This window comes from Mandrillus leucophaeus, unplaced genomic scaffold (assembly GCF_000951045.1).
Source record: "Mandrillus leucophaeus isolate KB7577 unplaced genomic scaffold, Mleu.le_1.0 Scaffold375, whole genome shotgun sequence".
Lineage (NCBI taxonomy): Eukaryota > Metazoa > Chordata > Mammalia > Primates > Cercopithecidae > Mandrillus > Mandrillus leucophaeus.
The window spans coordinates 1,999,578-2,012,973 of NW_012103976.1; the positions used below are offsets into that span (position 1 = coordinate 1,999,578).

The window sequence follows — 13,396 nt, forward strand, 5'->3', positions numbered from 1 at the left end:
GAGCACCTGTAATCCCAGCTACTTGGGAGGCTGACGCAAGAGAATTGCTTGAACCCGGGAGGAGGAAGTTGTGGTGAGCCAAGGCGCACCACTGTACTCTACCCTGGGCAACAGAGCAAGACTCCATCTCAAAAAAAAAAAAGAAAACTAATATATAAAGAGAATCAATCAAACAAGCAAAAAGGTTTTAATCGGGCAATTCTGGGATAAAGAAGGTGAAATATTCCAGCTTAAAGGAATGAGGTGCTTGAATGACTTCTCCAATAAAGTATGTAATTCAGACTGTGTGTCTGTTTATATACATATGCTATGTTTGTAGGTTGGCAGTATCTAAAAAACTGGAATGCTACAGTAACTCTAGATACCAAGTAACTGAACAGAAAGAACTTTCACAAGATGTGGTAACCTAACAAAGGGCTCTTTTCAATATATACAGATAGCCATGATAAGAAATGCAGTATTTGGAAAAACCATTAGAAAAAATATAACAGAAATGAAAGAAAACAGAGTAAGAAAGTGAGAGAAGAGAAGTTATACAAAGTAGAAATGAGAAGCAAGCAATAAATCCATAATCTGTAATGACTGAATTCCTGTGGGATGGACCATAGTTTGGCCTTTTAAAAAATCTGTTTTCGGCCGGGCGCGGTGGCTCAAGCCTGTAATCCCAGCACTTTGGGAGGCCAAGACGGGCGGATCACGAGGTCAGGATATCCAGATCATCTTGGCTGACACGGTGAAACCCTGTCTCTACTAAAAAATACAAAAAACTCGGCCGGGCGCGGTGGCTCAAGCCTGTAATCCCAGCACTTTGGGAGGCCGAGACGGGCAGATGAGGTCAGGAGATCGAGACCATCTTGGCTAACACGGTGAAATCCTGTCTCTACTAAAAAATACAAAAAACTAGCCAGGCAAGGTGGCGGGCGCCTGTAGTCCCAGCTACTCGGGAGGCTGAGGCAGGAGAATGGTGTGAACCCGGGAGGCGGAGCTTGCAGTGAGCTGAGATCCGGTCACTGCACTCCAGCCTGGGCGACAGAGCGAGATTCCCCCTCAAAAAAAAAAAAAAACAAAAAACAAAACTGTTTTATATTGTAATACAGTAGAATGCTCTATACTAGCTCCCAGCAGATATGAAGTCAGTGGTATGAAGATAAATTGCACACAGTCTTCCAAAGATTGCCAAGTCTCAGTCTAAAAAGTGTGAAATCACAGGATATTAGAGCTGAAAAAGATCTAAGGATTACCTAGGACAACACATTCACCGAAAAGATAAGGAATTTAGGCCTAGAACATTCTGATGTGTCCAAGGACACACAGCTAGTTAGTGGCAAAGAAAGCAAGAAAAAGCCCAGATTTCCTACTGGTATCTTTGTATCTATATTAATAGAACTTCATTAATATTTTTTCCATAGCAAAATATCTGGAAAAATAAGAAATCCTCTAGACAAATACTTAGCAAAAGTACCTTACCATACCCCAGTACAACTGTCAATTAAAATGCTTTTATATATTATGCAACCTCTTGATACTCGGGATAAATCATTTTCAACCATAATTTTAACTGAAACAACTGGTGCAGGGGGTTTGTAGATTTCCCTATTTACTGCTTTAAATCTTAAAGTTTTACTATCATTATCTCCCAAGTTTACTACATCATATCACCTTGCCTTACATTTTCACTCAGCCTAAAAAGTAAAAAGCAAACATGTATAGCCTTTTTAGAAGGCTACCACAACTTAGTAACTCATTAGAAGACTTCAAAATAGATTTATACTGACATTTTTCTTTCTAGTTATTTTTTTTCTTTTTGAGACACAGTCTTGCTCTATCGCTCACGCTGGAGTGCCGTGGCACGATCTTGGCTCACTGCCACTTCCGCCAGGGTTCAAGTGATTCTCATGCCTCAGCCTCCCAAGTAGCTGGGACTACAGGTGTGCATCACCACGTCTGGCTAATTTTTGTAATTTCAGTAGAGGTGGTGTCTCACCATGTTGCCCAAGCTGGTCTTGAACTCCTGAGCTCGAGTGATCTGCCCACCTCAGCCTCCCAAAGTGCTGGGATTACAGGCATGAGTCACTGCGCCTAGCCTTTCTAGTTATTTTAAACACAGTATCGCTAGAATTTACATTAAAATATGTGAATATGGAAAAAACAAAAAAGAAACATCCCAAAACGTAGGTATAGTTAAGTAACCAGATTTGAACTTTCCCAAAAAATAGTCATACTTTCTCAGTTCCTGCTTTCTCTAAACCAGGTACTCTACACACAAAATTGAAGGAAAAAAAAAAAAACAAGTTAATGTCACAAGGCAAACAAATCATTTCATTGCACTCAGTGTTCTCATAATTGAAAAAGAAAATGTTTCTATATCCCAACTTTTCATTTAATTTTTTTCAAATATTCAACAAATTTAAGAAAGTTGAGAAAACGTTTAAAACTACATTTTTGCAATCTAAACAGGTACCATGTATTTACTATGAATATATTTTAGGTAGCTATGCAAGATAGCTACGTAAAATTAAGCACTTTTATTTTTTAATTAATTTTTTTCATTGTTGAATTCTTTATTAATTCAAAACATTTTAAGTCAGTGTAATGCATATGCATTTTACAATAACATCCATAGATTTCTACAATATAGTAAAATGAAAACAGCTCTATTTTGATTTACTTTGAAAACTCAAAGAAAGCTACCTAGTTTGAGACTTCTGAATTTTACATTACTGTTATGCTCAAATTCTACTACATGGTGAAAATCCTAGCATTTTCCAGAAGTATGTTATTGTACATAGGTAAAATGATAAAATTGATTCTAGGAAAGGGAAATTAAAAAAAACAAAAACTTAAATTGGAGGAAACATAATCTGGATTATCTATTCAATTTATGAGTACCCACTGTTATTCTGGTATTGCAAAATAACCAAGTGTGGTGCCTCTTAAGCTGTATTCATGTATTCAAAACTTCTTTATTGTCCACTAATAAATATTGGTGGAGCACAATATATGGATATAGATTAAGTATGATGAACATGGTAGTAAAAAATTATACACATTCGATACATCATTTTACAAAACTAGACACATTATTTAGCAAACATTTAAAAATCACATACAAGAAACATATTTATGACAAATTGGTTAAAGCCGGCGGGAAATACATCAGGCCTTTTACATTATTTCAATATTCAGTGTTCATTGGTTAGCGGAGGGCAGTATAGAAATGCACTAAGCAAAATGGCCAGTTTAAATTTAAGTTACCTCTTATGACAATTAGTAAGACTAAGATATTTAATGTTGAAAATACATGGAAGACTATTGTAATTATTTACACAGATAGTTCAAGGGAAAAATTCACTTTCACTTCTCTTAGGTGAATATTCAGGCTAAGACTTTTGGAGTTTTATTTTTCTGCTTTACTGTATTTTCATTATAGCATTTATTAGTAATCACTTAATGGAACCTAATATGAGGGTTGAAGAATCTGCTCAGAATTTGTTTAGCTCAGTGTAAATGTCCAGAAAATTTACCTTCAATATAATCTCTTTAAAAATGTATTACTTCGGCCAGGTGCAGTGGCTCAAACTTGTAATCCCAGCACTTTGGGAGGCTGAGGCAGGTGGAATGCCTGAGCTCAGGAGTTTGAGACCAGCCTGGGCAACAGAGTAAAATCCTGTCTCTAATAAAAATATAAAAATTAGCTGGGCTTGGTAGCATGTGCCTATAGTCCCAGCTACTCAGGAGGCTAAAGCAGGAGAATCGCTTGAACCCGGGAGACGGAGGTTGCAGTGAGATTGCATCACTGCACTCCAGCTTGGAGACAGAGCAAGACTCCATCTCAAAAACAAACAAACAAACAAAAAAGTGTTACTTTACAATGGAGAAACATAATAGATGCTAACTCAGGTAAGTGATCAAGGTTAACACCAACAGCTAAGAGTAGCCTAAAGTTTGAGAAACTGTCACAGCTAAGAGGAATCCTGATGATGGCATGTACCTTTGATATCATGTGATAAGCATGGCACTTTATCTTTGTGTTCTTCCAAAAACCAAACCCATGTCTAGTCATGAGAAAAACATCATGAAATGAAAGAAAACAGAGGGACATTCCACAAAATACCAGTTTATTTCTCAAAATTGTCATCAAAAACAAGGAAAGTTTCAGAAACTGTCACAACTAAGAGAAGCCTAAGGAAACATAACAACTAAATGCGATGTGGTATCCTGAATGGGATCCTGGGACAGAAAATGGACATTCGGTTAAAAACTAAGGAAATCTGAATAAAGTATGAACTTAATGACCAATATTGGTTCATTAATTTTGACAGATGTCCCACAGATCTCTATGGGTATTTGCAGTTTTTCTGTAAATATAAAACTACTCTAAAATTAAAGGTTTTGTGGACACATTACTATTTAAAATTTTATTTTTATTTTAAACATTTTTATTTTTTCTTAGAGTCAGGGTCTCACTTTGTTGCACAGACAGGTCTGGAACTCCTGGGCTCAAGTGATCCTCTCGCCTTAGCCTCCCAAAGTGCTGGGGTTACAGGCGTGAGCCACCATGCCCGGCCCATTACTACCTTTTATTAAGTTTTTATTTTCATTGTAAAATTGTTAAAGAAAATCATAGTACCTTAATATTAAAAAGTATTTTCTAATTGTCAATCTCTTATATCTTAGTCTTAGGCCTATAACTCATTTATATATTTAGCAAATAACTTGGTATTACTTCTGTCCTTGGGAATGTTGTTTTTATTTCCTTTGGAAATAAAAGTTTCAAATGATTTATCTTATTTAAACTTTAATTTTAACCTACAATTGTATATCTATCTATCTATCTATCTATCTATCTATCTATCTATCTATCTATCTATGTCATTCAGAAACATTTCTATAGATTTGAGGTGATGGTGAACTGAAAGAAGTGATTTGGGATCACAAGCAAATAACACTGATACAGTGTTCCATCTTAAAATATGATTGTATGTTTTGATGAATAGCTACATCAGATGTTTAATGTATGTTCTGGAAAAAATAGGGGGAAAGTGCATTAAAATGACATTTAAAACAAGCATAAAATAACTATTGAGTTGAAGAACTTTGATAAAATAATGTCATATTTTATTCTTTCCATGTTTGTTTTATTCAATGCTCATAGCCATCCTGATAATTAAGTATATTTGTCATTTGCAGATGAGAAAATGAACTCAGAGAAGATAAATGATTTGCCCAAAGTCACCTGAGACAGAAATGTAACTCGAAATAAAATTTGTAATTTTAAGTTCCTGATGTGTTTACACTATGCTCCCTAAGTGCATCTGTGGACACACATTTCCTTTAGTAAGCACTGTATGTGGCATTCTTTTAATACAGCAATAAGAGCTAGATCTTTAGAAAGGAAATGTATCTAAGCTTAGGACAGAAACACAATCTGTTTATTATTCTAAAATGTTTATTTCTAACTGTTTAAAAGCTGTAATGCAGTGATAGCAGTTAGGTATAAGTCAACAGTTTTAAAATCCTAAAATTTCTGAAATGAGATTTAATATGAGAAATAATGAAGGAAGAATGAATTTCACATTGCACATATGACATATTTTAAAATATTACATTTGGTTATTGTCATCAATGCTTGATAGTGTTCCTTTTCCCTATTCGTCTTAAGAGCTTTTGTCATAGGAATAAAATCAGTTCCCAAACTGGGACCTTCTATCAGCTGGGGCAGTATTTCGCCTTTTGTAGTATTTTCATTAGAGTCTTGAACATCCCCTTGAATTCATCTGAAACGGTGTCACTTGGGGCTGGAGAGGACTATACCTGTGAAGATTAGGATCCAACAGATTTCTATTGATCACCTCTCTAACTCGAGAATTCTCTAACTCGAGAATCAAGACTGACCTCTTTTGGTGATAGTATAGAAATGTAATCTTCATTTATCATTCTAGCCTTCTCTCTTTTCTTTGATTACTTTTTTGTTCTGTTCTTTCTTTAAGTCTTCACAGGCAAGCCAGAAAAGTAGGTTCTCTTCGTTGTATTCTGTTCAGAGGAACTCTCTGAAAAGGTGTCTTCCTGCTGGGGCCTTCATCATCTTGTCAAAATTTTGAGACCAGGGCAAGACTTCCTCTGCAGTGGGGTTTTGGCATTCCTCTAAGACCTGGATACTCTCCGCTTTTGTAGTGTGTGTGGTTATTCCTGTATTTTCCCCTCTTTCTTCACTCCTAACAGTGAGGCAGGAGCAGCTGAAACAACAGCACCAACGAAAGCAACAGATGTTGTTGAGCCTTTGGTTTCCAGGTGCCTGAGACACAGCAGGTGTTCCTTCATTTTGGGACTGCTGCCTTTTTCACATTTCAGCTACTTCAGGACCCAATTGGCCAGCTGCCTGGAGGTGTGGGCAGCGCACCGATGGGTCCGGGGTAGCAGGGCTGGACGGCTCGGTCCTCTAGTGGAGCTGGTTTGCTACTATCCGCCCAACTTAAGCACCCAGCGGGTGAGGAGCTAATTTATATTTATTTTTTAGAGACAGGGTCTCATTGTTGCCCAGGCTGGAGTGCGGTGGCATGATCCTTGCTCACTATGGCCTCAAACTCCTGGCCTCAAGCGATCCTCCTGCTTCAGTCTCCTGAGTAGCTGGGGCTATAGGTATGTACTACCATACCTGGGTAATTTTTTATAATTTCTTTTGTAGAGAAGGGGTCTTACCATCTGTCGAAGCTGATCTTAAACTTCTGAGCTCAAGCAATCCTCCCACCTAGGCCTCCCAAAGTGCTGGGATTATAGGCATGAACCACTGCACCTGGCTGGGTTCTTTAATTTAAATTTGGCATTTTTTAATTGAGGGGGAGTAAGCAGAGGGAAGTGCCCAGGATGTTATCAAAAGTACAGTTTTATTTCGATGTAAATAAATCACAAATCGATGTTTTTTTGTATAGGATGTCTCAATCAAACTTCTGGTGACTTAAACAAATCTGAAACAGGTTTTGGCAACTTGATCAAGGTCACCTTAGCTTCAACCATGCTAATAATAAATATATATATATATATATATGATGAAACTAAACAGACTGATTTCTCTATGTGTTTGCCTTTTTGCTGACAACCAGGTGAACAGTTCCAGGACTCTGAAGGCAGGGCCACAATTACTCACTACCCAAACCTGAAATTCCAGTTCTTTCACATAGTTATTCACTTCCCATCATTGGCCACTTGGGCTAACCTGGTATCAGAATACATTGATACCAACCAGGGCAGCATTTATAGCACCCTGCAAAACAGCCAAACAGACTGAATACCTAGACCTGTCCATACCTGTGGTCTCAAGTTTAACTCTTTTTTTGAGCATGTTCTGAAAACAAAGAGAATTCAAAATCAAAAGAGAAATATCAGCCAGGTGTAGTGGCTCATGCCTATAATCCCAGGACTTTGGGAAGCCCAGGAGGGCAGAATACTTGAGGTCAAGACTTTAAGACCAGCCTGGCCTACATGGTGAAACCTCTTCTCTACTAAAAATACAAAAATTACCCAGGTGTGTTGGGGGAATGCCTGTAATCCCAGGTACTTGGAGGCTAAGGCACGAGAATCACTTGAACCCGGGAGGTAGAGATTGAAGTGAGCTGAGATGGCACCACTGCCCTCCAGCCTGGGTGACAGAGCAAGATTCAGTCTCCAAATTAATGAAATCAACAAACAAGAGAAATATCTAACAGTTACGAGATACTGTTTTAATTCTGTTCATTAAAAAGAAAACATAAACATGCTAAAACATCTTTATCAGCAAAACTTGTTCAGGCAGTTAAAAAATTTCTCTCTCCAACAAGCAAGATTTAACTTGCAAGGAAATTGTTTCATTTCTGTGACCCTTTATTCTCCCAGTTAATATTTTCATTTTCTTAGAAAAGACATGCTCTAGTGCACTGGTTCCCCCATCTGAGAATACAGCAGATTCCCATTAGCAACTGTTTCATGCTGGCACTGATTGGGGGTGAAAAGCCAGGGATATGTTGTTTCAAAGTTCCTCAGGAGATTTTGCTACATGACACGCCTCCCCCACCTCCAATTCCTACACAGCATAACTCTCTTCTGGTAGAAACTGTATTCTGTTATAAGAAGTTTCACTCTTACAGGGAGGCACACCAACAACTGAAAGCAAGATTTAAAGGTCATCTAAATCACTTCATGCTCATTATTAGGTGATATGCTCTTTCACATATTTATTTGATCGGCCCTTACTACCTCTATTCTAGCCCCACTCCAGTGGCTCTTCAGCCTGGAGTAGAAGTCATTCAGCAAAAGTGAAAATATGATCAACTTACTTCTCTGACAAGTAATTAATAGCTTCCATCGCCTACAGGCAAAACTCCAAATCTACTAACAATGCTAAAATAGCTCCTCGTGATGTGGAAGGTATGAGGAAATGGTAGTCAGATTTGTAAGACAGGATGTCTGAATACCTGCACTGGAGAAGTGAATGGAAATATTCTATGGATCAAGCTTAAAAGCACACCTATAACCTACAGTAATCAAGACAGTGAGGTACCGGTGAAAAGAACAAAATAGATCAATGAAACAGAAGAGAGAGCACGGATAATGGCACCACATAAATATAGTCAACCATCTTTGTCAAAGGACAAAGGCAATACAATTAAAAAAAGACAGTTTTTCAACCAACAGTGGTAGAAAAACTGGATATCCACATAGAAAAATAATAATAATAATAATCTAGACACAGACCTTATACTCTTCACAAATATTACCTCAAAATGGATCGCACACCTAATATATAACATAGGAGAAAAATCTAGATGAACATGGGTTTGGTGATGACTTTTTATAGATACCAAATGTAGGACTCATCAAAGAAAGAATTTGTAAGCTGAACTTCATTAAAATTAAAAATTTTTGCTCTGTGAAAGACAATGTCAAGAGAATGAAAAGACAAACCACAGATTAAAGGACTGTTACCTAAAATATGCAAGGACCTCTCAAAAATCAGAGAAAACAGCCTGATTTTAAAGCGGGCCAAAGACCTTGACAGACACCTCAGCAAAGAAGGTATACAGATTAGCATATGAAAAGAAGCCCCACGCCATACGTCATTGGGGAAATGCAAACTAAAATGACAATGAGGTGCCACCACAAACCTATTAGAATGGCCAAAATCCAGAACACTGACAACACCAAAAGCTGGCAAGGATGTGGAACAACAGGAATTCTCATTCACTGCTGGTAGGAATGGAAAATGGTACACTTTGGAAGACAGTCTGGCAGTCTCTTACAAAAGTAAACACACTCTTACACCAGAGCTGTGCTCCTTGGTATTTACCCGAAGGAAGTAAAAACTTATGTCCACACAAAACCTGCACATGGATGTTTATAGCAGCTTTATTCATAACTGCCAAAACTTGTAAGCAACCAAGATGTCCTTCAGTAGGTGAATTAACAAACTGTAGTGAATCCACATAATGAAATATTATTCAGCACTAAAGAGAAATAAGCTATCAAGCCACAAAAAGACATGTGGAAACTTAAATGCCTATTACTAAGTGACATTTGCCCAAACTCATAAAATGTACACCATCACAAGTGAACCCTAATGTAAACTATGAACTTCAAGTGACAAAGTGTCAGTGCAGGTTCATCGGCTGTAACAAGTGCACTGCTCTGGTGCAGGTGCTGATTAGCGAGAAGCTGATAATGGGAAGGTTATGCATGTGCAGGGGCAGGAGGTATATGGGAAATATTTGTACTTTCCTCTCAATTTTACTGTGAATCTAAAATGGCTCTAAAAAATAAAGTCTTTTTTTTTTTTTTTAAGTATAGCTCCAACACAATTTTAATACTCTTCACTATCATCTCAAAAACAACATTCCAGCATTTCTGCATTTTATAGTTCCCCCACTTCCCCATCCCACTATTAAAGAAGCCGAAGTCAGCCCTGTCTTAATCCCACCAAGAACCCAATATATACAACCTCTTTCCAGGCTTTCTGTCTGTACTCACTGCCACTGAATCCAGACCTTTCCAACTATTCTCTGACAATCACAACCTTTTGTTCCTGTGACATTTTAGGATCCTCTTTCAAGTCACAGTGCAACCATGTTTAAGGATGTAATCTCCAGGGAAATAAACATTTTCATCTTTTCCCAGGTTACCAACACATTTGAGACTTTAAGATTCCTTGTGCACAAAACTTCCTGCTCCCCATGTGTGTGTGAAAAAAAAACCCTGAATGATCTGGTTTCACAGTCTACCTCTTTTCTTCTTCATTTATTATTTCAATCTTTTTTTTCTTTGGAGACGGAGTCTCGCTCTGTTGCCTAGGCTGGAGTGCAGTGGCGCAATCTCGCTCACTGCAACCTCCTCCTCCCAGGTTCAAGTGATTCTTCTGCCTCTGCCTCCCGAATAACTGGGACTACAGGCACCAGCCACCACGCGGGGCTAATTTTTGTATTTTTAGTAGAGATGACGTTTCACCACATTGGCCAGGCTGGTCTCGAACTCCTCACCTTATAATCCACCTGCCTCGGCCTCCCAAAGTGCTGGAATTACAGGTGTGAGCCACCGCACCCAGCCATCTTTTTTCTTTATTTTTTAAGAGATGGGGTCTTGATATGTTCCCCAGGCTGGTCTCAAACTCCCAGGCTCAAGCCTTCCTCCCACCTTGGCCTCCCAAAGTGCTGGGATTACAGGTGTGAGCCACCACGCCCAATATCCTCTTTTCTTCTTTAAATTACATAAAACGATTTTAAATCAGCTTGGATATCATCAAAAGAGTTCTGATGTTTCATGTCAGGATCTTTAAAATGAGATTCTTCCTACAATCATCTTTGCAACTGTCTGGCAATCAGCTAAGTTTCTAAACTCAAATGAACCCAAAAAACAAGAAGCAGGCCGGGCGCAGTGGCTCATGTACATAATCCCAGCACTTTGGGAGGCCAAGGTGGTCAGATCACTTGAGCCCAGGAGTTTGAGATCAGCCTGGGCAAAAAGGTGAAACCTCATCTCTACAAAAATACAAAAATTAGCTGGGTGTGGTGGTGTGAGCCTGCAGTCTCAGCTTACTCGTGAGGTTGAGGCGGGAGGATCACTTCAGCCCAGGAGGTGGAGGTTGCAGTGAGATGAGATAGCATCACTGTACTCCAGCAGGGAAGACAGAGAGACCCTGTCTCAAAAAAAAACAAAACAAAAGAAGCAGCAAAACCACAAGATGAGAAATGAAAATATGGAAGGCCATGGGCTTAGTACTGTAAGATACATACAGTCATTTGCCATATAACATTCTGGTGAACAATGGAGCAGATAAACAACAGTAGTCCCCTAAGATGATAATACCGTGTTTTTACTGCACCTTTTCTATGTTTGTTTAAATACGCAAATACTTGCCATTGTGTTAAAATTACCTATATTATTCAGTACAGTAACATACTATACAGGTTTGTACCTTAGGAGCAACAGGCTATACCATATAGCCTAGGTGTGCAGTAGGCTATACCATCTTGGTTTGTGTAGGTACATTCTGTGATTTTTTGCAAAAGGACGAAATCACCTAATGATTCATTTCTCAGAATGTATCCCAGTCATTAACTGATGTATGCCTGTATTTGGTATTTACAAATTATACATTAACTTTATATTTAACTATTGTACAAATCTTAGATAGAAGCAAACTTTAAATACAATTAGTAAGTAAAACATATACAGAATAAAGATTTAGACCTTCACCATTCATAATAAAATTTCTCAATCAATTTTTAAATCAGTTGAATCCATTACGGTTACTGTTAACTAAAGCGCATCAAATACTCTGGCATTAGGTTTTCTCTAAAAAGAAACTGTTTTATGGAGGCCAAGGCAGGCAGATCACTTGAGGCCAGGAGTTCAAGACCAGCCTGGCCAACATGGTGAAATCCTATCTCTACTAAAAAATACAAAAATGAGCCGTGCATGGTGGTGCACACATGTAGTCCCAGGTACTCGGAAAGCTGAAGCACTTCAGCCTGGGCGACAGAGCAAGACGCTGTCTCAAAAACAAACAAACAAAAAGGAATAGTTTAGTTATGCTTATGTGATGCATCCAGAACTAATCAAAAGATCCCAAATATCTAATTTTAGAGGCACCTGTGCTATTATTGATGGAGTTCGTGGTAAAATGTTGTTAAGTATTTATTCAATTTCCCCTAGGCTCAGCACTGTGGAAAATATATAAAGATAATGCATGGCCCTTGTTCCCATGAAACTTACTATCTAATGCAGAAAACAAGACCAAGAAAAGCAACTAAATGCCACAAGGTTGTATTAAGTGCTAATAAAGCTGGTCAGTATTGCAGTATTTTAGAAGAGGAGATGGTCAAACAGGTAAAGAAAACACTTCACAGATAATGTGGGAACTAAACTGAACCTCAGAAGGAAGGCAGGAGTTGGAGAGACTAAAGGGGAAAGGAAAAGATAGTAAAATACATCGTATGTATGCGTGCATGCATATGTGAATGCCGACACAAAAGAACGCAGAGACTCAAAAATGACCAAAGTTTAGAGCTAGTTAACAGCCTGATAAGAGCTAAGAGTTCACAATGGGAAATAGAAAGTCAGGCAGTAAAATTTAGGCATGATTTGAGAAGAAGTAAAAAAGTTCCTGGAGGTTATCAAACTGGGCTGCAACAGCAGACGATGGTCTACGACTACAAAGCCCAATGCAAGTCATGTAAGTGGGATGTGGCAACCACCATCCAAAAACGATGAGGACAGTTTAAACAGACATTCCACAGCTTGACTGCTACATTGAAAACTTCCCATCACCGATGTGTATACTGCCCTCCTTAAATTCTTCATTAATTACTTAAAATAGAGATTCTCAACCGTGGTTTTTATTCTGCTCAGGGTGTGGCAAAACTCTTTAAATCACTTAATTTACTCCATGTTTTTGTTCTTCACCTAAGAATTGGAAGAGGGGAGAAATAGGAAAATAAGATTTTCAAAAACGTACGACTACTTACCACATAATCTTTCTTATTATTCAATTGAACATCAAAACTACCCATCATTCACTTGAACACCAGTATAACTTTGAAATATATGAACTGTTGCATCTTTGGATGACTGTATCTTGTCAGTATTAAGTGTTTTGAATAGATGATGCTGACTTAGTTATTCAATGAAGAAAGATGTGACATAAATAACAGATCCACCTTTCTTCGTCACCGAAATAGAGACTGCTATCACCAGCATTCACAAAATCTTCATTTTCTTACAAGGTGACATTCAGAAGATGCTTCTGTAAAAATAATTAGTTGACCAAATGAGGCTGCATTGAACCTGGCTATTTTTTTTTTTTTTTGAGATAGAGTCTCACTCTGTTTGCCAGGCTAAAGCACAGTATCACTATCCACAGCAATTCTCCTGC

The 13,396-nt window shown here is 38.1% G+C and overlaps 1 protein-coding gene and 1 pseudogene across 1 annotated transcript in view; both read right to left on the reverse strand.

The window, feature by feature from the left end:
• Positions 1-13,396, reverse strand: part of ELF1 (E74-like factor 1 (ets domain transcription factor)) — a 112,658-nt gene that overhangs the window by 52,721 nt on the left and 46,541 nt on the right. The window lies entirely within an intron of this gene.
• Positions 5,031-6,346, reverse strand: LOC105546923 (annotated as a pseudogene).